Genomic DNA, 26,280 nt, shown 5'->3' with positions numbered 1-26,280 from the left:
ACTGTCTACATTATTTAAACCACTAAATGTAAGGATACAGCTCCTTCATCAGGAACAGTCCAAATCCGCAAGGTGTGAGAGAGGGAGTTACGATGCAATATGGTTCTTTTTGGAACCCAGGAGACTTTAGCAGATACAGTATATAGAAGTGGCTTGCATCATAATGCTTCATTTGCCATCTTGCAAATTTTGACCACCCCTTTAGGCACTCTGCTGTTTACATTTAATAGCTTTAATAATCTACTCTGTGCATGATTACTTTCATGGTTTGAAACATATTACATTGTGGGGAACTAAGGTTCTAAATTTTATTTGTGTCATTTATGGTAGTTGTAATGAACAATAAATGAACAATCTGAAAGTAGTTCTTTTTCCAAAAACAAATTGCAGGGACACTAACAACTGTGTTCCAAATATCTGAAGGTGGCCATGCAGAAAATAGAGCAGAATTATTCAGAACTACTTCAAAAGACAGAACAAAAAAAGTGGATTTAAATTACAAGCAAATAAATTTCAGTTGGACATCAAGAAAAAAAATCCCAATGTATTTAAAAAATGGTGTTCTTCACTGGAGGTGTTTAAACAGAGTATTGTTGGCAATTTGTCAAGGATATTGTAAGTTGTAGATTGTTGCCTAAGGAAGATTTTTAAATTAGATTATTTCAGGACATTTTCATTTTTTTCCAAATTTTATAGCTATTAAAATTTTTCATGATTTGACAATGTACATAATTTTCTCAAAACAAACAATATTCCTTGTTTTTTGTGTTTGCAGAATGAATTTAATAGCTCAAGAGAATTTAAATTCAGGTAGTCCTGGATTACCAACTGCTTGTTCGGCAACCATTGGTGCTGAAAAAAAGATTTCTGATCAGTCCTTGAAGTTATGATTGTTGACACATCGCCGCTGTCAGAAAACTGTGATTTGGATGCTTCACAATCGGAACACATTTATGGTGGTCTCAGCATCCCACAGTCACATAATCTCCATTTGCAACTTTCATGGCTGGCTTCTGAGAAGCCAAGTCAATGGGAAAACTGACAGTAAGTTGCAAGTTGATGTCATGTGGCATTGTGCTTAATGATGGCGAGTGATTTATTTGATGGACACAGTATAAATTGGCATAGTCATATAATGTTTCACTTAATTACTGTATCAGTTGCTGAGGTCAGTTACTGAAGACTACCTGTAAGCACAAAGATAATATATATTTTAATATGAGTTCAAAAAGTTAAAAAATAGCATAATAATGTAGGTTACATTTCTGGACTGACTCAATTGTTCTTTGAGATTTAGTGAACTTTTGGGAACTTATTTTAAGCAATTCACCATAACAAAAGCATTATTACTGGCTTCTAAATATCAACGTCATTGACTTTCAGTACTGATGCCTTTCAAAAATTCTGTCTTCTATAGCTACTATAACTAATGTCTCTATTTAAACAGTCACATCATCATAACCATACAGTCTTTGAGGGATTTAAGACCTCATTAGTTACACTTTTACTCTTTGCTTTATTTTTAGTCAGTATAACAACCTGTGCCCAAAATATGTAACTTTTAATTCTACATTAAATAATGTAGAATTCTTTAATGTCATGTAGAATTATGTAACGTTTTGACATTACATAATGTCAAAATGTTTTGATTGGTAATATAGATGATATAATATTTTTGGATACATAAAATTTGTTAAGAAATTATTTAACTGCTTAGTTATTATTCTCAAAGCTAAGGTAGGCTAAGATATTGCAATACTCTTTTACTTACTAAACTTGCAATACAGATTGGTAAAATTAATTCTCCAAAAAAGAGATTTGACTTGTCTGGTAAATCAGATATTTAAAATGAAGAATATAGTGAACAATTTATTGTTCCTATTTTGCAACCCATCCAGTGCCATTAAAGAAGTAGACAGTATGTAATCTTTCTAAACTAATAAATATGTGGGAGATGAAAGTTCAGCAACATTTAAAAAGGCAAGTGTCTACTGTAGATCTTATACTGTTCTCAGTTGCCTCAAGTATATTATCTCTATATATTGGTACACTGTTCTCTGCTACATTAGAAAGAACACTATGAAAAAAAGACATGTACTTTTAGGAACATGCTAATTGTTTAAAGTTTCTGCAGTCTCAAAGATTTCTAAGTATATTCAACATAGCATGATAGAGACATCTACCACATCTGAAATTCTGTACATGAGAAGATGTGACAAAAACGACTTACAGCAGTTAGTTTCTCTGCCATGCATTGACTGTTAGTTCAGTAATTATAACTTCAGTCCATCTTGTAAAATCTGGCTACCATCATCTTGCAATTTTTAAAGTCTTTAACCCTTTTCTTTGTGAGCCTCCCAAACATCCACTAATATGGACAATAATAGCCCAATTGCGTGGTTTACAAGGCTACTGAGAAATTTATTCATGATTTATGGAAGTATTTACTTTCTTAAGGATTTACCCATACATTAATATATATATATATATATATATATATATATATATATATATATATATATATATATATATATATATATATATATATATATATATATATATATATATATACATATATATATATATATATATATATATATATATATATATATATACATATATATATATATATATATATACATATATATATATATATATACACATATATATATATATATATACATATATATATATATATATATATATATATATATATATATATATATATATATATATATATATATATAGGTCTTTGGTTATTCGGGTCTTCTCCCACGTAAAATTGGAAGTGTCTTGGCGACGTTTCGACGAAGTCTCATTCGTCATCTTCAGGCTGGTGTTCTCGGCTTCGTGCTTCCAGGAGCAATGTGAGATCGCAGCTGTCTCTTCCTTTTAACTGCTAGTGGGGGGGTGAGCTGATTGGGTGGGAACTTGGCTGTGTTCTGATTGGGTGGAGGTGTGTTCTGATTGGTTAGGGGCTTGGCTCTGCTCTGATTGGATGGGGGGTTGGTTGTGCTCTGATTGGCTGGGGGTGTGTTCTGTTTGGGTGGGGGCTTGGTTGTGCTCAGCTTAGTCTGAGTTGCAGGGGGATTTGAGCTGGTGAGCTGCGTTGTTGTTGTTTGGCTTCGTGTTTGTGGCCGTGTGAGCTCTTCATGGTGGGTGTCATTCTGCTTCATGTATGGATTGGAGGGGTTTAAAGTGGCTTATGATGCAGCTGCGGTCTGGCTTCTGGTCCTTGGTCGTGGCTCATTATCAGTGTGGGTTAGAGTCTGCTTTCTGCATGGATGTGTGGTGGTGACATCCTGTGTGGCTCTCGTGAGTGTGGGTCTGGTGTCATTCGTTGTGTTAGGGACTCGTTTGTCAATAAGGGCGGGTTTCCAAATGGCTGGTAGGCGGGAGGTATCGTCTCGTTTGTTCATGCTGTGTGGGCGGTTTTCTATCTCGATGGCTTCTCTGATTATTCTGTTGTTAAAGTGTTCAGTTTTGGCGATAGTTCTGGTCTTTTTAAAGTCAATGTCATGTCCTGTGGCTTTAAGGTGTTGGACCAGGGAAGAAGTTGGTTCCTCTTTTCTGACTGAGTTCTTGTGTTCTTCTATGCGTGCACTTATTTGTCTGTTGGTTTGTCCGATGTATGTGGTGGGGCAGGCGGTGCATGGGATTTCATATACTCCTTGATTTTCTAACTCAATTTTGTCTTTGGGGTTCCTTAGGATGGTGGATATTTTTCGGTTTGTGCAGAATGTTGTCTTGATGTTATGTTTGTGGAGGATTTTGCTTATTCTGTCTGTGGTGCCTTTTATGTATGGGAGGAGGGCTTTGCCATTTTCTTGTTCTCTGTCTTGGATTTTAGTGGGGGTTTCTTTTTGGATTAGGTTGGTGATCTTATTTCTTTGGAATCCATTGGACGTTAGTATGTTAGTGAGGGTGTGTAGTTCTGTTTTTAGGTGTTGTTCGTCAGCTAAGCGTTTTGTTCTGGAAATTGGGTGCCCACATCTTTTCCCATGAAACACCTTGATTATGTGAGCTGTCCTGGCTTCCTGCTGATTATTATTTTTAAATAACCTTCTGGTTATTAAATCTGTTATTTTATTTCTTGCTGGTTATTATTTTTAAAACTCTTCATTGTGTGATCTGGTTATTTATGGGATCCCCTCACCTTAGAAATACCTGCCGTCCCACTACGTCAGATAGGGTGGATATACTCCAGGTCTCCACTCTGAAATCTTGCCATCTAATGGGATCTTGTAAGCATGCTTTTTCCATAGCTGTCTGTTCCTTGTGGAACACCTTCCCACCAGCAATTCAACAGGACTCTGCCTTCTAGCTTTTCAGAAGGCTGTTCAGACTGAGGTGCTGGGGTATGATTGGATATGTAGATAAAGGAGGGCAATTTATGAAAGGAGGGCAATTGACCTTGCTGTGGGGCATCCCAAGGGAACAATTATGGCACAGCATTTTTTATTTTATTTACTCTTTTAGGATTGTTTTATTAATTAGTTTTATTGTTGTTGCCGGCTGTTCAAAATTGCTGAAGTTGCGTGGCCATATAAATGTTTATATTTAAGCTTCATTTAAATAATGTTAATGCTATAACATGAGGTTAACATTCATGATGGTAGCTTTTATAATTTAGACCTTGAAATGATTGCAGAGAAAAAATGCAGACAGATGAACCCACACAAATATGTTGATCAACAAACAGGGTAAGCATTGCTTCTTTATTCATATGTCCATGAATCATTTAAATTATCCCACATGCTTAAGAGCAGAAAGTACCAGTCAGTATAACAGCTGTTTATCTGCCTATTTTCTATTCCTATCCTATTGTCTTTTCTGCTCACTAGATAAAGCTCAACATATCATGCGAATAGGTTTTGTGTCAGGGCTCTTTTGTCTTTGTGGCACTGTTTGAAAGGCAAACCTTTCACCAAATGAAAACTGGCCTTGTCAAGGGCAAAAGAAAAAAAATCAGATTTCTTTACCTTGAGAAGGACAAAACTAGATATAGCTTCCAATGGAAAGGTCCAATCCATCAAACACAAAAAACTGAAGCAGATATGGAAGAAGCCATCCTTTACCTTGTCACACCAAAGGAGTTGCACAAGATAGTCACACATCTCCATAAATCTTGCTGCTTGTGCCACAGGGAGTTGTAATATAAAGTTAAATAATCCATCACGACAAAAGAAATGGTTCCTGCTACCATATCAATAACTAGCTATCATGTTTTTTTAATTATACACAGACAATGACTTAGTTGTTTTCTTGGAAACAGCTCTCTTCAAATAGAAGCACACATTGGCAGACTTTATAGTTTATGCCTTGTATTTATCTGCTACTGGAAACAGAAAAGAAAATATAGCATGACTCTCAAGTTCTCAGAAAGCTAGCTTATCAGAATAAGCATGAATTCTGACAAAATGTACTCTGTATATGAAAGTCTGCTAACAAGTGCTGATTTAAGTATCAAGGGCTGCAGACAATAGCGGCTACTTATAGATATCTCCTGTATCTCATATGGGGAATTAGAAGATAAAGCACAGCTAGGAATCCATGAAAGTGCAGACAATCTACCAACAATGTATTATGAGCTTATTTGACAAGATTTGTGCACCTTTCGTGGTCTGCAATAATTAGAAATGCTGCCAAGCACTCAGAAGCCATAATATATTTGCTGTGGACAATAGTGATACTCATTCTGCATACCTAAAGAAGACAGACAAAGAATTGCAACAAACCTTATTTGTTATAATCAAACTTTTTACAAAGTAGTCCAGATACAATACTAATTGGAGGTTATAATAAAGTTTGAATTTGACATTTGTATAGAGTTTACTCAAAATCAACTTGATTTGATTTGATCTGCTTCAGGATTTGATTTGAAATAAAATTTACCTTTAAGTATGAGAGGAAAATTTCAAAATGCCTGAAGCTGTTTCACATTTTGGCACAATGGGAGGAAGGAAGCAGACATGATTTACCCTTCTGAAAACTTTTAACTCTCAAGTTTCAGCTGGACATTTTCAAAAGTCTGACCTCAATTTTTTAAAAATATCTTTTCATGTGACTCTTTTAGATCAGAAGAGATAAAGAAATGATAGTACAACTATCTCTGTAGTGTTTAGCAATGATCCCATGGAGAAATTGGTTGAATAAATGCAGAAAGAGTCCTCCTCCAATTGAAAAATGCACATTTGCAAAAACTATTTTTCTTTTAAAAAATGCTTATCTTTCCATTTGCTTTTTTGAGGTTCCACAGGCATCTAATCATTCAGTTTTCTAATATACCAGGAAAGCTGGCATAATTGGTTGGCAAATCTGGCCCTTCCTTGAGAGGACACTTGCCCAATCACTAGGGAGATCTGATTGCATTAGAGTTGTGATTTTTGGCAATACGTTTGAGTTAGGAGATTCAGAAGAATCAGGATGGCACAAACAGTGTATTATTTGTAGCTTTTCTGCTTCACCCCTAATTTTAAAACAGTAAGTGCCTGGTCCAAATTCTTTGTTAACTAGATAGCCATTCCCCTTTTGCCAATCACTTAGGTAAGAAATACCAAATGTACAGGTATAATATAGGTGGTACCTGGCACAGTAGTAGTAACTGTGAGGGGGATCTTGGCGTACTAGTGGATAATCGCCTAAATATGAACCAGCAGTGTGCTGCAGCTGCCAAAAAAGCCAATGCAGTTCTAGATTGCATTACAGAGGGATAGAATCAAGATCAATTATTAGTCATAATGTCTTGGTAAGACCACACTTCGAATACTGTGTTCAGTTTTGGTCATCATGATATAAAAAAGATGTTGAGACTCTAGAAAGTGTACAGAGAAGAGCAACAAAGATGAGTAGGGGACTGGAGATTAAAATATATAAAGAATGTTTGCTGGAATTGGGTATGTCTAGTTTAATTAAAAGAAGGAGTACATGTGACATGATCCAATATCTCAAGGGTGTCATAAAGAAGAGGGAGTCAAGCTATTCTCCAAACACCTGAAGGCAGGAAAAGAAGTAATTGGTGGAAACTAATCATAGAGAAAAGCAACCTAGAACTAAAAAGACAGTTAGAACAATTAATCAGTGGAGCAACTTGCTTCCAGAAGTTGTGGATACCATAATATTGGACAGGTTTTTAATAAGAGATTGGACAACCATTTGTCTGAAATGGTACAGGATTTCCTGTCTGAGGAGGTGGAATAGAAGATCTCCAAGGTCCCTTCCAACTCTATTTTTCTGTTATTTAATGAACTTCAATCTGTCCCATTTATGCAAAATTGAAAAGTAAAGGCAGCCTTTAGCCATATTTAGGATGTTGAAAGTCAATTGAGTTCCCACTTGTATTAAGGGTAAATGTCAGACCTGTCCCAATTTGATCCCTTAGGAAAGAAAAGCCTTCGACTCCGTTTGGTTAAAGCAAAGGGTTCTTTTACTAAGAGAGATGGTTGCAATAGCACTAGCAATAGCACTTAGACTAATATACCGCTTCATAGTGCTTTTATAGCCCTCTCTAAGCAGTTTACAGAGTCAGCATATTGCCCCCAACAATCTGGGTCCTCATTTTACTAATCTCGGAAGGATGGAAGGCTGAGTCAACCTTGAGCCTGGTGAGATTTGAACTGCTGAACTGCAGCTAGCAGTCAGCTGAAGTAGCCTGCAGTACTGCACTCTAACCACTGCGCCACCTCGGCTCTTGTCTTGTAAAGACAACCCAGCTCTGAAAGTATCTCGCTTGCTGAATACAAAACCTAATGTGTAGGTTTATGCCCATCTCATCCCCACCCGTGACCAGTCCTTTTCCAGCCAACTGAAGCTCGTCAAGATGTTTTGAGAACTCTGAGATGTTTGAGAGGTAATCTGCATATTTCTCAGGGTGCCTGGCTGTGGGATGTTGGTACAAACAGGAACTGGCTGCTCCCCCCCTCCTGATTTCCTGATTTCTTTATTGCCGTTTCATCTCTCTCTCTTTCCCTCCCTCCCCCTCTTCTTTTTATGGCAGGATACCTGTGAGGACTCCCATGCTGAGCCAACCAGATCTGACAGTAAGTATCAAAGCATAAGATTCAATTAGCACAAGATTTAAAAAAAGTCAAGTCATAGTTATAGTCAAGAACTACAAACTGAAAACTACAAACTGAGAAGTAAATGAAGTCTGAAATAAAATTAGCCTTGCCACCATAAAAGAGCTTTGATAAAGAAAGATATTGATGGGACTGTGTGATCATGTCAATTCCAGAGAGCCCATCCTAGCATCCAGAATCCCCTCCGTGTTCTCCCAAGAAAGCCGCAACCTTCTAAATTGTCTGTAAAAATCCCCAAACATCAAAAGAAAAAAAGAAAAGAAAAGAAAAAAGAAATCAAATCTCGGAAGTGCTTAAATATGCCCCAATTTTTAAATGTTGCTTTAAAACACAGTTCTACTTGGATTAGTGGATCTTTTTCAATGGAATGATTCATATGAAGCTTCATCAAATTATATTTCCTATTCAAAACTTCTTGTGGCCCTAGGACAGCTATGAGAATCACCTGGAAAGTTTCTGTTGCTGTTGAGATTCCACATTTTCCATATGCAGCCTATTGAATGTTACAATAAAAAGTACCAAAACAAAAACAAAAAAAACCCAATTCAATGGTGAGAATACAAGTATGAGATTTGTTTCTATTTTAGCTGTTAGGAAAGGGTATTTGGGTGTTTTAATTTTAGTTTCCTTTTAAAAATTCATCTGCTTTCATTTCCCTGTTTCCCAAATCTATTATAAATAAAATATGAACTCTAGCATATTTGAACTGAAATTCTGAAGCCCATAAAGATCAGCTATGTGATAAAAGAGTGCCTTTGCTTGTTGAAAAGACTAGATCTTGTTTATACCCATCAGATAATGTGAATGTAATTCAGGGGGAAATGATGCAATATATGAAGAGGAAAGAAGAAAGGGACTCTAGGCATCAAATTGGATGCCAAGAAAAAAGAGTGAAACTATTACAAGTTTGATTGGCTGTATCTCTTTACTACAGATGGAGAATGTAATAGACATTCCCTTTCCTACTTTTCAAATATACTGCATATAAAAATATCAGCCAATTGTTAAAAAAACTCCAGAAATATACAGATCAGAAAAATACTGTTCTTTGTTTGAAATTCATTCATCTTATCCTATAGAAAATTAGTATTTCCAAGAATTTTATTCAGCTATGTAAAATATATATAGATACTAGCTGAATACCCGTGGTCTGCTACGAAACTATGTGATCGGGTTTGATAAATCGATACTTACAGCTTGAAAATTAATGAGTAGTTACAATTGGCCTCTCCTCTCCCCTTCTCTCCCTCAGGCTTGCCCCACAGAAGCCTCTCCTCTCCTCTCCTGTTCTCTCCAGAATTATTTTCAGGTTGGGAGGGGAAGTAGAATGTCTAACTAATTAGCATCAGACCGTGTTAATAATAATATAAGAAATACTAATGATCTGATGGTCATTTCAAAAAATCTTTTCTTATCAAACACCTAGAAGCCAAGAGGAACATACGTGCCAAATTTCAAGTTTGTAGGCTTTATGATTCTGGAGATTTCGTGATCGCAGTGTGAGTGGTTTTTGCTTTTATATATATATATATATAGATTTGTTTATTTAATTACTGGAATATTTAAGTTTCTAAGCTGCCATTTGGATTTTGACTATCAGTTAAACATATAGGAGGATATATAGAAGAGCCGCGGTGGCACAGTGGTTAGAGTACAGTGCAGGCTACTTCTGCTGATCACTGGCTGTCAGCAGTTTGGCAGATCGAATCTCACCAGGTTCAAAGTTGACTCAGCCTTCCATCCTTCTGAGGTCAGTAAAATAAGGATCCAGCTTGTTGGGGGCAATATGTTGACTCTGTAAGCCCTTAGAGAGGGTTGTAAAGTCTTAGTGCTATTGCTATTGCTATATATCATTCCATCTGAGGTTGTATGATTGTTTTCTATATCACCAAATCAAGCCTTACATCTATGTGACTTCTAGTTATGTTGTCTTTGTTGTACTGTATGCCAGACTTAATATAGTAAATAGATTAAATTTAGACATTTAAAACCTGGCACATCTGTCCCTTAGGTAAAGGATACATGATCATCTCTCCTTTCCTTCTCTAGGAGATAATTTCACACTGTAATTTAAAACATTAAGAAAAATGTGACCTTCTTGAAGTTTTTTTTTAAATAATCAAAAATAAAATGAGTTGTATTTGCAGGAAGAAAGTTTAGGAAAGTAGAGGACAATGTTCTGCACATTCAAATTCCAAAATGTTTACATTAGATCATTTACATATTTTGAAATAAATAAATATTTGTTGTTACCAAGGTCCTACTTTGCAACAATGTAGATATATTACTAGTTGCTAACTTCACTGTTTTCACTGTAGGCAATTAGTTCATTGACTGTATGACCCTATGCCACATCATCTTCTTTACTGATTTTGGCATTCCTCTTAAGAGCAGCAGACTAAAGTACTGTTATTAACTGTTCTTAACATCAAGCTCCTCCGGGTGCCATCGGCCAAACAATGTCGACTGGCGGCCCCCAGGGGGAGAGCCTTCTCTGTGGGGGCACCTACTATCTGGAACGAGCTCTCCCCGGAGATACGGAGGATCCCGGATCTGCGTACCTTCCGTCGTGCACTCAAGACTTTCTTATTTCATCAAGCTAGCCTGACCTAAGTCTTTCCCCTTTTTAAATGGAAATTTTAAATTTGGTTTTAAATTATTGGGGTTTTAAATTTGTTCAGCCAAATTATTTAATTCGTTTTATTTTATTTTAAATTTTGTATTTATATGTTTTATTCTATGGCTGTTCACCACCCTGAGTCCTTCGGGAGTAGGGCGGTATATAAATTCAATAAAATAAAATAATAAATAAATAAGTTGTCTGCAATTACTGTAAATTCAAATCTCACCAGGCTCAAGGTTGACTCAGCCTTCCATCCTTTCTAAAGTAGGTAAAATGAGAACCCAGACTGTGGGGGCAATAAGCTGACATTGTATAAATATACAAAAGTATGAAGGCTATTGCTTAATGCATTGTAAGCCGCCCTGAGTCTCCGGAGAAGGGCGGCTTATAAATCAAAATTTAAAAAAAAGAGAGAGAAGATGATATGTTATTAAAATTGTTTATATTTGTGATGAATGGGAAAGTCATTTGTTATATGTTTCTTTTATTATTTTTTACTATATTCTTATTTTTCTTTTTCTATTTTCTATTGTCATTTTTCCCTGAACTGTCTGTTTGTTTTCTTTTTGTTTATAATAGGCTTTTAATTTTCTAAGTGTAATTTTTAATAAAATTTTAATAAAATTATTATTTGGCTAATAGTTGTGGCACCTATCTTCCATAGCCCTCCCAATCCCAAACAAATGGATAGGGCTAGTGATCACGAGCTCAATAAATCTTAAATATGTTGATCTCTATAGGTAAACAGTGAAGAAAGTTGGCACTACTTGTGAAACCTGTAGCACAAGTCATACGAGTTTCTATTGTCAAATCATTTTGGTTTCTATTTTTAATTGTATTCTCTTATAGCTGCTTTAGTATCAGGTAATTGAGCAGAATTCACCACACCTACTTGCTTCACATTATGGTTTCTTGAATTTCATGAAAACCTGCTGTAATAGATGTGTAACTCAAAGGAGCAATATAGATCTTGAAATGGATGAATGAGGATATATAGGATGATTAGAAGGGGTATATGTATGAGCCAAATTTATTAGGATTTTTTTACTATTAAGTAGAACCTGACATCTGAACCTTGCATCCAGTTAGTAATCAAAAGCATGTTGTTTGATTCAGAAAATCTAAAAGGAGAAATCGTTGTGTCTTTTTTTCAAACTGCTCACAGAATGGCAAAGCTACAGAAATTGCACACTGGTGAATCAGTCAAGGTGGCAGAGGTACTTAATATTCCTTCCTCCTCCAATTTTCCCCACAACAACAATCCTGTGAAGTAAGTTGGACTGAGAGGGAATAATTCACTCAAGATTGCCTAGTCGACTTTTATGACTAAGGTGGGATCTAACAATGGTCTCCTGGTTTTTAGGCCAGCACCTTAACCTCTACATCAAACTGTCTCTCTACACCAAACAATAATATAGCATGCACACAGGAAGCCATGCCCACTGTGGTAGGTAACCTCATTCACAAACCTATGGTCTACTAAGCATAATGTTCTACTAACACACCCAGTTAGCTTAAATGGTATGACAGTGCACTGCATTTTTATTCTATAATAACATAAAAACAAATAAGGAGATATATATACCCTATATCCTTAAAGATAAAAGCAGCCTTTGTCCCAAATTCAATGTTATTTTAATACATTTGCATGTCTCCTTAACTTAATACTCTGCTCTCTGATATTTTGATATGCCTTCATTAACACCGTTATTATTATGCATTGAAATACATTCAGTTCAAGAGGAAACAGATTTGGATATCCTCATAAAGCAAGCAGGCTACAGCAACTGTGACCTTGTCTGAACAATTTCAGAATCTAATTTAAAAAGAACAAGCAGCCTTAAAGAATTTACAACTATGCCAAGTATGCCTTTCTGGTATCAAAGTGTCCCTTCGAGAATTTTTCACCGACTGCTTGCGTATGTTAAAGGAAGAAAATCATTGTCAATTCTATAAGGAGTGACATTAATTCAAAGACTTACTGTTTTGCAGATAGAAAAAAAATGGATCAAAATTGTGTATGTCATTACTCAAGTTACAGTCATTCAATGTCAGTTGAGGCCCATAATCCAGATTTTGATGTGCCTTAGAGCCTTTAACGTATTTAGAATCTTAAAATGACAGTGAAAACTGTGGCACATATTGCTTTCAAGAGATGGGATTATTCTAAAACTCCTTGTGCAATATAGGAGATAATCTGAAATCCTATAAGGAAGTTGGAATTCTTCATGCTATTTTAAAAGTACAAGTTGCTAATTGTTTTGAATTTAAAACTACTATTAAGGAAAGGACTGCTTGATAAAATCCACAAGTAGCAGTACCCTTGGAGTGACCTTTCTGTGTTTAAATTATAAATTATGTCACCATTGCCATCTAAAACTACCTAAAGTATATACAGAATATTAAGCAAATGTCCTATATTTCCTTTTGTGAGTAAAAGTTAATAAAGAGCTAAAAAGTTTTAGAAGTGTGTATTTAAACAAAGATACCTAAATACTCCTTGTTGGGAAAGCCAAGTAAGACTTCTCTTTTGTGTGGGAAAATTTATCTAATGCCTTCCTGTAGAATTATAAAATGTATGAGTTAAAAGAGATGTTATAATTTATCTCATGCAGTTCAGAATCTACTAAACCATCGCCAAGGTTTCATTTTAAAGTCTCCAATAAGTATGAATTTACCATTATTCTAGAGAAGCTGTTCTATACTCCAAGGCTTTTTCCATCAATATCTTCCGCTAAACTTCAGTCTCAAACTGCTTTTTTAAAACATGAATCTATTGGTCCTTGATCTGCTCTCTAAAATCAAATCTGTCCAATCATGTAAATTTCTACTTTCTGACAAATGTGTAGGCTATTATCAATCTCTTTTGCAGAATAAACATGTTGAGCTCCTTTATTATATTAACCCAGTATATTATATGTATATCCATATATTATATCCATATAAACTGGAACTACCACATCTCTGAACTGGACATCATGTTTCAGTTTAATGCAGTTTATGCCTTTAATGCGTTTGACCTTTTCAATTGCTACCTCCCACTCCAAACTGAAGCCTTTTATGTATACTTTTCTGCAATTTGTGTTATTTTCTATGCAACATTTATATGTTTGAGAAGGGAAGAAAGGAAGAAGTTTTAAGTCATATAAAACACAGATTTAAAAAAGTCAAATCTAAAAATAATCTTACCTGTTACATCTGATTGTTAGATAATATAAAATTTAGGTGCATTTTGAAATGTACAAAAATTAAAATGGAAATTTGGCTCATATAGCAGATTATTGGCTCATATGGCAGATTATTTTTCAAACTTATTTTTTAAAAACCTTTCCTTTTCATTTAGACACACTTCTCTGAACATATCTATTTTTGTCAGTAATTATCCCTATTTTTATACTTTATTTTCAGTAATATATGAATTTTAGAACACTTTCTTTGATTCCCATATTTTTGTATGACATTTATTTTTTACAAGGTAAAATATCCCTAAAGTAGAAAGATTAACATATATTCAGTTCACATATTTGTTTAGAAAATGTTCAGAATGAACATATGAACCATATGAATTTTTACTCCATTTCAAACAATCATGTCTCAAATCCTAACTGTCCCCCCCCCACAACATTTTTAACATTTATTTAAAGAACATTTTACATTGAATTAAAATAAAATACAACATATTCAGTGCAATAGATGAGTTCTTTACTGTGGGAGTGAAATATAAACTGGCTGCATGAACTTGGAAGCTTCAACTGATCCAAAATGCAGGGGCATGGAGATGATGGGTGTACTTCTCTAGGTCATTCTGCTTCATGAACCAGTATGCTTTTGGGTGATTCAAGGTGCTAACATAGCAATAGCACCTAGATTTACAGCACTGTCTGTGCAGTTTACTGTGTCAGCATATCAATCCCAACAATCTGGATCTTCATTTTACTGACCACAGAAAGAGGGAATGCTGACCAAACTCCAGGCTGTGGGCAGAGTTAGTCTGCAATACTGCATTCTAACTACACACCACCAGGGCTCAACATAAGGTATGGTTATTTGAGGAACTGCCTAACTTCTGTAATATCAGCCTGGACATTTCAATCCAATAGGGTTGGTATGCTCCATGTGTGCTTTAATTAAACAATGTCATCTATCAAGACCCAGGAACTGTGTCTTCTTTGTTGCAGTACCTGTCCTTTAGAAAGAGATTCCCTCTGATATTCATGTGACATCCACCCTGATGGTATTCTAAAAAGTCTTTAAAATCTGATGGTTCTTCTAGGCCTAAATATAAGGTGGTTAGGGTCTTCATCAAATTATTTCAGGATGCAGGTGTTATTAAACAAACTCACCATTGGTTCTTGTTCTTTATTGCATTATTATTATTCTCTTTTATTCATTAAAAATGAAACTCAGTCAACTGGACATTTAAAAATGCGTCACAAATACCATTGACTGGTGCTAATGGTTGATACGGGTTGCTGCCAGTATCCTAGGTATCAACCAAGTACCTTCTTAAAATATATGATGTTCCGAGTAGCACAGTTTTTTGCAGTTCCACTGGTGTTATTACAGGAAGCTGCAATTTGTTTATGTATCTTATAAAAGTTTTGGACACGGTATCAAGTGCCCCAATGATAATGGGTATCACTGTTACATGTTTCATCCATAATCGCATAGTTTCGATGGCCAGATTGCGATATTTCGTGATTTTTTCCAGTTCTTTTTCTTCAACTCTGGCGTCTCCTGGTACCGCAATGTCAATAAATTGTACGTTTCGGTTTTTGACAACTGTGATATCTGATGTGTTGTGTTCGAAATAATGATCCATCTGTATTCAAAAGTCCCACAAGGTCTTCACCTTTTTTATTTTTTATAACTTTTTCCACTTTATGTTCCTGTGACTTTTTGGATACAGGTAAGTCGTATTTTTTACATAATGACCAATGGATTAATTTAGCAACGCGGTCGTGTCTAGCTTTGTAATCAGTTTGTGTGATTTTGCTACATTCACATATTAAATGTGAAACAGTTTCAACTTTGTTGTTGCAAAGTCGACAGTTTGGATTGTCGGTGGATTTTTGTATCTTTGCTTTCATGGCATTAGTTTGTAATGCTTGCTCTTGAGCAGCGAGTATTAAACCATCAATTTCTTTCTTGATGGTTCCCATCTTAAGCCATGCCATTATTATTATTATTATTGGTTAATCTTTGGTGAGATTCACAGCCTTTGAGGCTGGTTAATAACTCAGCAGCTCGAGTCCTAACCAAGGACCTAGGAACTTAACCTAACCGAGGGAGGCCACTGTTCCTCAGATAGCTGGATGTGAGTCCCTCCTTGTGAAGTGGGGTCGGGGGATTCAGATGGGCCTACTGATTGCATACCTGGCTCCCTGCCACGTAACAGCGGTCCTGCCTGAGCTGCTCGACATTATAGCCGGGGTGGCGGTAGAAACCCCCAGACTTATTGTTATAGGGGATTTTAACCTGCCATCCGCTGGTGAGATGTCGGAGACAGCTCAGGAGTTCATGGCTTCCATGACGGCCATGGACCTGACCCAGGTAGTTCAAGGCCCCACCCACTTGGGGAATCACACTCTGGACTTGATTTTTGTCTCTGATCAGTGGCTGAATGATCTAAGAATAGGGGATATAGACATCAAGCCCTTGTCATGGTCTGATCATTCTCTCCTTCACATGGACTTTCAAGTCACTTCCACCCACCGCAGGGAGACGGAACCAATCAAATGGTTCCGTCCCAGGCGCCTGATGGACCCCGAAAGGTTCCTGATGGAGCTTGGGCCATTTCCTGAGACTCTGGCTCACGACTCGACTGAGGACCTGGTGGTCGCCTGGGACAGGGCGGCTACTGGGGCCTTGGACCGCTTCGTGCCTTTGCAGCCTCTGACCCGATGCCGATCTCGTCTAGCTCCTTGGTTTTCCGAGGAGCTGAGAGAGATGAAGCGTCGGAAAAGACACCTGGAGAGCGATTGGAGGACAAGCCGATCTGAATCTGACCGAACACAGGTGAGATCTTATATTAAGACCTACCTAGTGGCGATAAGAGCAGCGAAGTCTAGCTACTTCTCCGCTCTTATTGCATCTGCAGAGAACCGCCCAGCTGCGCTGTTTAGGGTGACCCGCTCCCTACTTCAGGTGGGGGTACAGGAAGATCCCTTAAAAGGTCGAGCTGAGGATTTTGTACAATTCCTGCATGATAAAGTCGCTCAGATTCGGGAAGGCCTGGACTCTGATTGGGTAGATCCAGGGGAGGAGACGGGGGCAGGTCTTGAGAGCGTTATCTGGGAAGAGTTTGACTCTGTGACTCCTGAGGACGTGGACAGGATTCTGGGCAAGCTTAATGCTGCCACATGTTTATTGGACCCATGTCCCTCCTGGTTGGTACTGGCCTCCCGGGAGGTTACACAAGGCTGGCTCCAGGGGATTATAAATGCTTCTCTGAGTGAGGGTGTCTTTCCCGCTGCCTTGAAAGAGGCAGTTGTGAAGCCCCTCCTCAAGAAGCCTTCCCTGGACCTGGCTATATTATCAAATTATCGTCCAGTCTCCAATCTTCGCTTTGTTGCAAAGGTTGTTGAGAGTGTGGTGGCGCAACAACTACCCCAATACCTGGATGAAGTTGTCTATCTGGATCCATTCCAGTCGGGCTTCAGGTCACGATACAGCATGGAAACGGCATTGGTCGCGTTGGTGGATGATCTCTGGAGGCCTCGGGACAGAGGTTGCTCCTCTATCCTGGTCCTATTAGATCTCTCAGCAGCTTTTGATACCATCGACCATGGTATCTTACTGCACCGGCTGGAGGGGTTAGGAATAGGGGGCACCGTGCTTCAGTGGTTCTCCTCCTTGCTCTCTGACTGTTCGCAGTTTGTGTTGGCAGGGGGGCAGTGGTCAACCTTGAGGCACCTTATTTGTGGGATGCCGCAAGGGTCAGTCCTCTCACCCCTTCTGTTCAACATTTATGTAAAACCGCTAGGCGAGATCATCCGTGGTTTCGGGGTGAGTGTTCATCAGTATGCTGATGACACACAGCTATACATCTCCACCCCAGACCACCCCAATGATGCCCTTGCTGTGATGTCCCGTTGCCTGGAGGCCGTGTGGATCTGGATGGGGAGAAACAAGCTCAGACTCAACCCCTCCAAGACCGAGTGGCTGTGGCTTCCGGCGTCCCGGTATAGTCAGCTGGTACTATCACTGACAATAGGGGATGAGATCTTGCTCCCCACAGAGAAGGCCCGCAACTTGGGTGTCCTCCTGGATTCACGGCTATCTTTAGAAGATCATTTGACGGCTGTGGCCAGGGGTGCATTTTATCAGGTTCACCTGATCCGCCAGTTGCATCCCTTTCTGGATCGGGACGCCTTGTGCACGGTCACTCATGCCCTAGTTACCTCCCGTATGGACTACTGTAATGCTCTCTACATGGGGCTCCCCTTGAAAAGCACCCAGAGGCTCCAACTGGTCCAGAATGTAGCCACGCGGGTGATTATGGGCGCAGCTCGTTACGCCCATGTAACACCTCTCCTACGCGAGCTGCACTGGCTCCCGGTGGTCTTCCGGGTGTGATTCAAGGTGTTAGTTATCACCTTTAAAGCGCTCCATGGCTTAGGACCTGGGTACCTACGAGACCGTCTTTTGCCACCAATAGCCTCCCACCAACCAGTTTGTTCTCACAGGGAGGGACTACTCAGAGTACCGTCAGTCAAATTATGCCGACTGGCGACTCCCAGGGGGAGGGCCTTCTCTGTGAGGGCTCCAACCCTTTGGAATGAACTGCCCCCGGAGATACGGAATATCCCTGATCTCCATGCTTTCCGCCGTGCCCTCAACACCCTGATGTTTCAACAGGCGGGGCTAAACATATGAACATGTGAATGATTTTTTTAAAAAAAAAATATTATCTAATTCTGGGTTTTATTTAATTGATCAAACTAAGTAATAATTTTAATTAGCAATTTTATGATGTTTGTGTGTCTATATTTTTCTTGACTGTACACCGCCTTGAGTCCTACGGGAGAAAGGCGGTATAGAAATATAATAAATAAATAAATAAATAAATAAACTTAAGGTATCGTTGGAGGATGTAAGCTGTTCCGAGTAAAGTGGTTTTTTGTAGAGTCAAAATGTTCAAGTCCGGTAAATTTAGAATTTCTAAATAGCGAGGTAGCCTTTTGGCTTTTGCTTCAAGGGCTCGAATTACAATCGGGACAACACACGATTTCTTTTTCCACAGTCACTCAACTTCAATTTGCAAGTCCCGGTACTTTGTGATTTTTTTCTTGCTGCTTATCTTCAATATTATTATTATTATTATTATTATTATTATTATTATTATTATTATTATTATTATTATTATTATTATTATTACTATTACTATTATTATTTATTTTTATTTTATTATTAAATTAAATTTATATCCCGCCCTTCTCCCCGAAGGAACTCAGGGCGGTGAACAGCTGAGAATTAAATAACATACAATATAAAAGTTAAAATAATTAAAAATAAATTAAATTAAATGGCTGCCCCAATTTAAAACCCCTAGCAATACAATTAAAAACTAACCCATAAAACCTATTCAGGCCAGGCCGGCTTGCTGAAATAAAAACGTCTTCAGGGCATTTATTATTACATTGTACTGTATTTCTATTCTGTTTGGTTTTATTGTGTACCACCCAGAGTCAGTTCAGAGTCAGACTGTGCCTAAACTGAATAAATTAAATTAAACTAAGGTGAATGAACTAAGGTAAGGAAAGTATCAAGTAATGGCTTATTCTCTTGATTTCCTTCTGGCCATAATGCATTTTCTGTAAGAATATTTAATGAATCTTTAACAAATTAATGTAAAAGAGATATAACATGCTTGCCTCACTCAGCAGCATAATGTAGATATGCATAATACATGTCCCAAAGAAGATGCACTGTATCCTTACAATTGTTTTGGTTTGCATCAGGGTTCTGAGGAGACAAACTGCCTCACTTCAGCTACTTGGTCCATAATTCCATAATGTAAATTGTTTGCTGTACTCTTAAATACCGGTACTTACTGATCCCTTGATCAGGTGAAAGATTGATAGCTGATATATGACTTTATGAGAGTTAGCAAATTGATTTATGACTATTCTGTTTATTCTAGGTTAAAGCTTCATTAGGTTCACACAAGTGTGTAAATGGTTCACCTACCTTGATTCTTTCTGATTTATGGCAGATCTCTTAATATCTGTTTTCCTTCCCTCTGTATTGTGGAATTTTTTTGTAGCTCCAGCTCAGTAGAATCACATCTACTCGGTTCTGGGCTTTTTTCCTTTCTAACACCTAGCAAGCTCTCACTGCTAGGTGGGAGACCTAAATAGATCCATTTCTAGCTCGTTAGCTGTCATCAGTAGGCCACACCCATATCTTATGTATCCTCCCTGTAAAGGTACAGTATCAATTTTCTTACTTCTTCGTAGGGTTTATGTGTGTTTTTCTTCTAGCCAGGTTTTCCCTACGTAGCCAAGGTTTTTTTGTAGCTCCAGCTCAGTAGAATCACATCTACTTGGTTCTGGGCTTTTTTCCTTTCTAACACCTAGCAAGCTCTAACTGCTAGGTGGGAGACCTAAATAGATCCATTTCTAGCTCGTTAGCTGTCATCAGTAGGCCACACCCATATCTTATGTATCCTCCCTGTAAAGGTACAGTATCAATTTTCTTACTTCTTCATAGGGTTTATGTGTGTTTTTCTTCTAGCCAGGTTTTCCCTACGTAGCCAAGGTTTTTTTGTAGCTCCAGCTCAGTAGAATCACATCTACTCGGTTCTGGGCTTTTTTCCTTTCTAACACCTAGCAAGCTCTAACTGCTAGGTGGGAGACCTAAATAGATCCATTTCTAGCTTGTTAGCTGTCATCAGTAGGCCACACCTACTGTAGGTGTGTGGGCCACACCTGTCATCAGTAGGTGTGGCCTACTGATGACAGCTAACGAGCTAGAAATGGATCTATTTAGGTCTCCCACCTAGCAGTTAGAGCTTGCTAGGTGTTAGAAAGGAAAAAAGCCCAGAACCGAGTAGATGTGATTCTACTGAGCTGGAGCTACAAAAAAACCTTGGCTACGTAGGGAAAACCTGGCTAGAAGAAAAACATATATATATATATATATATATATATATATATATATATATATATATATATATATATATATATATATATATATATATATATATATATATATATATATATATATATATATATATATATATATATATATATAAAATAAATAAATCAATATAAACAATATAGGTTTTTTTTCTTCTTTTTTGCAATATTCCATAATTCAAAAGAAATATATTAGAACAAAAACATCCTGGTACACTTTGAATCTAAACAGGCAGGATTAGATGTATCCGTTCCATGTTGTAAGAGAATAAATATATTTGAATTTGAATTATATTTGAATGAAGATTGGTATTTTATTCTGATTTCAAGGACAGTCTTTGTTAATTACTCCAAAAATAATTCCTACAGAAAAGAGAGAGAGTAATTTCTAAAACCTGAAAAGAAATCCATAATATCAGTGTTAAATGAAAGGACATAGATGGGACCTGGTTTAGAACAAAATTAATAATATAAGTAATTTAAGAACCTTGTTGGCACAGTGATGCAAATGAAGTACTGCAGGTTAACTTACTGCTCACTGCCAGCAGTTTGATCCTGACTGACTCAAGGTTGACTCAGCCTTCCATCCACTAGTGGGTTTCAATTTCGTTCGCTACCTGTTTGCTCGTGTGCATGCGCACACGTGATGCTTCTGCACATGCGCAGAGACATCCGGGTGAGTGGGTGGAGCCTCCCACCGCTGCCGCTACCGGTTCACCCAATCTGGGGTGAACCGGTGGCAACCCACCACTGCTTCCATCCTTCCAAGAACAATAAAATGAGGACCCAGATTTTGGGGGGCAATACACTGACTCTGTAAACCTCTTAAATAGGCTGTAAATCTAAGTGCTATTGTATATAAATCTAAGTGCTATTGTATATAAATCTAAGTGCTATTGTATATAAATCTAAGTGCTATTACTACTGCTATTAATCACAAGCATTTGTGTTTAATTTAGGATTATCGTATCAGAGCTTCAAAAATTCCTTGGCTCTCCATGGCAACAAATGTGGTCTAGGGATCATTAGGATTTCTGCAGCTCTTATATAGTAACCTGAAGTTATTATAATCATTACATGGTATTCATTAACAGGTTTTCAGTGTAAATAAACTGAAGTTTTGCTGCAGTTGTCTTGATACTATGATACATCTTCACAAAATGGGTCTCCTGAATGTTTTTATTGTGGCCGGAGAAAGATGAGAGAGGAAGGCAAGAGGTATGATTACACTGGTTTATCTATTTTTATGGTTCATAGTCTGAAAATACACTGCATAAAAATAAAGACTGTAATCTGGATAGCTGGATGAATTAGATGAATTATTGTGTTATCAGAAGAGCAGAGAATTGGAGGCAGTGCAGTATTTCAATAGAAGTTATTATCTGAAGCTCTGAAAAATTCAAGGTGATTCAGATGCAGTGTAACTCTAAAAAATAAAGAAAACCTCTAGGTATTATTCCAGCTTGTCTTTGGATCTGGTTCACTTATTATGCATTTCTTGTACACAAAAATCACCATTAGCTACCATGAAAAAGCAGCAGGCATGTTAATTATAGTACTAAGAATTGCTCAGAATCAAAAGTGCTACTACGAGTCTCCTTTCATATAAAGTATAGCTGCTGCTACTACTGTTACTACTACTGTAAAAGACAATGTAATACCGTGTTTCCCCAAAAATAAGACCTCCCTGGATAATAAGCCCTCCCCCGAAAAGAAACCATCCCCCGAAAATATTTAAACACATGCGCAGCCAGTCCCCGCCATTTCCTCTGGTTTGGGTTAGGGAGACAGAGCTGGAAATTAGGTAAGATGGCAAGAAGAGTCCCATCTTGCTCCACGCACCCCAAAATAATAAGACCTCCCTGAAAATAAGGCCAAGCGCTTATTACAGGGTTCAAAAAAATATAAGACAGGGTCTTATTTTCAGGGAAACATAGTACATTTTGAACAGTGTAGTTAAGGCATTTGCATGACTTTGATACTGTCAACGACTTCATATAAATATCAGATGAAACAAAAAGGCCCCATGTTCTCTGCAAAATATACTGCTAGCCAGTTCACTTTAAAGCAAGTTATCACATGACGAATTGATAAATGAACCTGGTGGTTATCATGCTCTCTAAGACTATTATTATTATTACCAAATCTGAGTTGCAACCAAATTGAATTTTGTTAATTCCATCTAGTGGTCAACTGTGTTTCTGCAGCCTGGATCTGACAGCCCTACTAATTATTTCTAGTAACTGTAAACAGCTGGAGATACAGCTAAAGTATAATTCCTAAGCAATATAATCAGTGATGAGGGATGTAGTAATTGTAATTTATCAACATTTAGCAGGCTGTAGGTTTTCCACCCATATAAACAGTAGAAAGTTATTACATATTACCATTGGAAAGATATTATGTATTCATTTTTATGATTTATAGGGCTTTAATTTTCATACAATTTGTATACCTTTTGCCATTGAGGTATTTTATGAGCATACAATGCAAAAGTGTATGTTTAACTAATTTAACATTGTGATTGTGTCTTAGGGAAAATGGAGACTTATCATGCAGAAAAGAAGAGACAGAAGGGTTTGCCAGATGTGCCAAAGGCTGAAGATAGTCAATCAGATAATAAAACGGAAGTTAAATGCATGCTTAGAATACACAGCAGATGCACTTTGCTATTACAATTTCAACACAATGTGTTTGTTTTGGTATTATTCCAATAAAACTCTCATGATTGAATTCTGTCCTTTTATAGTCAATCTTTTAGAGTTATCTGCTGCCATGTGGTGCTTACCTCAACCCAATTTGTCAGCAATCCTAGACTGGATTCAGTGGAATTCACACTAATTTGCACTTTTAAATCAGGGAAGAGTGATATTCAACTAAGCTTTCAGATATTTATGATCAAGCATTATTTTCTCTTCACAATCAGAAAAATCCTGCCTTTTAAACAAATCTACTCATTAAAGTTAATGCACCTCTTATAACAGACACCTAAAAAAGAGAATTCTTTAATGAATAGCAGAAAGTGCTGTGTTAAAGTGTACACTGGTCTGACACTCAAATGATTTTCAAAGCATATAGAGGCCTTTTTGTGTTATCTGTTGCTGCAGTAACAAGTAAAAGCTGTGTCCACTGTTCAGGAACTGGAGAGGGACCTGGATGATGAGCTAGCAGAAAGGTGACTTAATATATTCTGAAATGTTGGACCCAAGAGATTTTTCCTTGAAGGCATAAGAGCTCTTCAATTGCTCTAGACTTTACTCTGAAAAATGGTCTTCTGAATCAAGTATAATCCAGTAAAATAGTCAGAATGTGGCAGATAAAATTCACCACAATGTTCTATGCTATTTAATCCAAACAACCATGAAGAACAGCTAAGAATTAACTGGCCAATAACAGCAGATATGCGTAGGCAAGAGATGAGAGGCAGCTAATGCCAGACCTGGAAAGTGCTATTCAGTCTAGAGGAAATGACCAAATTTGTTTCTTTTTTCCATGCAGCTATATGGATTTAAATATAGGTAGTCCTCGATTTATGACCACAATTGAGCCCAGAATTTCTGTTGCTAAGTGACACAGTTGTTAAGTGAATTTTGTCCTATTTTATGACCTTTCTCGCCACAGTTGTTACATTAGTAACATGGTTGTTAAGTGAATCTGGTTTCCCCATTGACTTTTTTGTCAGAAAGTCACAAAAGGAAATCATACGGCCCTGGGACATTGCAACCGTCAAATATCTGAAATTTGATCATGTGACCATAGGGATATTGCAATGGTTGTTAAGTGAAAAAAAATTAAGTCACTTTTTTCAGTGCTGTTGTAACTGTGAAAGGTCACTAAATGAACTCTTGTAAGTCTAGGGCTTTCTGTATAGACTGGAAAGGTATCTGAAATACAGATGTGTTTGTTTCAAATGATTTAAGTATAGGGTTTAGGTGGATAGTTATTTGTAATATGGGTTTTCAGGGCAGGTGAACTGGATGAGAAAATGATCTAACAATCCTGTGCATACCCCTATGCATCTAACAACACTATGCGTATCACATAAAGACGAATGCTTAAATATTCTGAAAACTAGAAAACTCACAAAACATGCAGCTGGTTAGGTACAGTATGTCCCGTTATTCAGAGGACATCAATTTGGTTTCAGACATTTCATCTGTTAATGCTGAAAAAAAAGTGACTTTGCAAGATAAAAGTCTGCATGCATAGGACACCATATTTTGGCTTAGAGTCTCTGCATTATCAAGATACTAACTCACATGGAAGTCAGTCTGAATATAATTGTATTCACAAAGGCTTTCCTGCTGAAGACATTTGCTCTAAATGAATTAATGCTGAAGAAGACACCATAGAATATTGGTGATGGGGGCAAGGATAAATCAAAATGCACATAGAGAGAGCTCTTCGATGGGCCAAAGATGTTAGGGATAATAATGAAAGGTTGGCAGTAAAAACATAGCTTCTGGGCTTGTTGGCAAAGTGGTTCATTGTCTAGAATTGCTGGGCTTTATTACAAATAAAAGAAAAAAGGGGAGGGGGACACTTTTACTAATAACTCTTCAATGATCATTTCCTTGTAATTATATCATAATCTGGTGTCTTATAAACAACAGACAAGGAACATAAAGGTTCCAGGCAGCATCTTTTGCCAATGGCAACACTATATGAAGCTATATTTGATTTGATTAGAAAATAGATTATAGAGCAGATTACATTACAAAACAACGGTCCTGTTTTAATTGAATTTAGCATCTGACTCATTTGGAAAATGCCAAGGAACTCGTGTGTATGTTGGAAATTCAATCCTAAATCCATTTTGTAATTTTACAGATGTATAACTATACCCTTTTCCCAATAGCATCTTAGCAGTTTGCTCTTTAACGAAATTATTAAAAGAAGCATTCAGGGAAATTAGGGTGGAAATAATAGAAGAAGCACATCATTATAAGGTAAAAGAAATACCTTTTTGGATATTTGGATTTGAAAGAATGGATATTCCAGAAGCTTTAAACATTTACATAATTTCACCATGATAACCATCCCTTATTCACGGTTATAATAAGTAACTTTACATTTCCGTCTACTGTCATTTAGGCAACTAGTCATTAAGATGTTAAGAGAAGAATGTAAGGAATGAGGGTAAGTGGCCTTCAAAATCTAAAGAAAAGAGATCGGAGAGAGATCAGAGAGAATGGAAGACATCATAGCACAAACAAATGTGGCATATGACTGAAACTCCTTAAAGCAGTTGTTTCATTTTTTTGAGATTGTGTTGTTGCTGTTTCAGAAATTAGGTACAGGAAGTCTTCAACTTACAACCATTCGTTTAGTGAACGTTCAACGTTACAGGGGCACTGAAAAAAGTGACTTATGCCCATTTTTCATATGATCATTGATGATCATGTCCCTATGATTGTGTGATCAAAATTCAGGTGCT

General features: G+C 37.2%; 1 long non-coding RNA gene across 2 annotated transcripts in view; it reads left to right on the top strand.

The window, feature by feature from the left end:
* The window catches only part of LOC148113515 (uncharacterized), a 32,724-nt gene extending 9,148 nt beyond the window's left edge, over positions 1 to 23,576 (top strand). The window contains exons 3-6 of one of the 2 annotated variants that reach the window (XR_015728308.1): positions 7,997 to 8,039; positions 9,505 to 9,577; positions 21,938 to 22,061; positions 23,379 to 23,576. This is a non-coding gene — a long non-coding RNA (uncharacterized LOC148113515). The remainder of the gene's footprint in view (positions 1 to 7,996; positions 8,040 to 9,504; positions 9,578 to 21,937; positions 22,062 to 23,378) is intronic. The other variant, XR_015728309.1, reaches the window with a different exon arrangement.
* Positions 23,577 to 26,280: the final 2,704 nt, after the last annotated feature.

This window comes from Pantherophis guttatus, chromosome 5 (assembly GCF_059756535.1).
Source record: "Pantherophis guttatus breed Tessera chromosome 5, ASM5975653v1, whole genome shotgun sequence".
NCBI classification, from domain to species: domain Eukaryota; kingdom Metazoa; phylum Chordata; class Lepidosauria; order Squamata; family Colubridae; genus Pantherophis; species Pantherophis guttatus.
The sequence above is the reverse complement of the archived record's forward strand: the minus strand, read 5'-3'. Positions and strand labels throughout refer to the sequence as shown.